The sequence below is a fragment of the Arachis ipaensis genome, chromosome B09, assembly GCF_000816755.2.
Source record: "Arachis ipaensis cultivar K30076 chromosome B09, Araip1.1, whole genome shotgun sequence".
Lineage (NCBI taxonomy): Eukaryota > Viridiplantae > Streptophyta > Magnoliopsida > Fabales > Fabaceae > Arachis > Arachis ipaensis.
The window spans coordinates 106,148,017-106,148,741 of record NC_029793.2 but is presented as its reverse complement, the minus strand read 5'-3'; positions in this window follow the sequence as shown (position 1 = coordinate 106,148,741).

Sequence of the window (725 nt, the reverse complement as noted above, 5' to 3'; positions counted from 1 at the left end):
AAATATCTTCGTGTTACACCCAAATTTGCTGCAAATATAGAAAAATATTTTCTCTAATGCTGCATTTTTTCTTCTTTTTTTCTTTATTTCTTTCTTTCTTTTAGTTTAATGAATGTAAGTTCATCCTCTTCCAAGTAATTTTGCAGCATTATGTGTTTTTTCTTCTTCTTTATTTGATTTTTTTTTTGTTTTTATTCTTGTTAAGAGAGTAAAACAATAAGAAACTTGAGAAGGTAAAACAAAATAGAAAAGATGAATAAGAAAAAAAGAAGATAGTTATGATGATGAAAAAACAAGAAGCAGTAGAATATGAGGAAGAGGAAGAAGAAGAGTTTTGAATTATGCAGAACTTATCAGAATAAATATACACCCAAAATTCTTAAAATACACCTAAATATCTTCGTGTTACACCCATATCGTTGTGTTATACCCAAATTTACTGTAAATACAGAAAAATATTTTTTCAATGCAAAACTTTTACATTATATTTTCATTGAAGAAGAAGAAGAACGTGCAGTGAAGAACGTGCAGTAACGGCTGAAAGCGCGTGAATATAAATGACTTGTAAAGACTTGTATAGAAAAATGCTTGTATATGGAGAATTATTCTTAGCAAAAATAGCCGATACCAATCTTAATACTATATGGATGGAAGAGGCTCCTAACCATATTCAAAATTTGGCTTGGCTGGACATTATAGCCCATATGAAATGAAAGTCTCTTCTT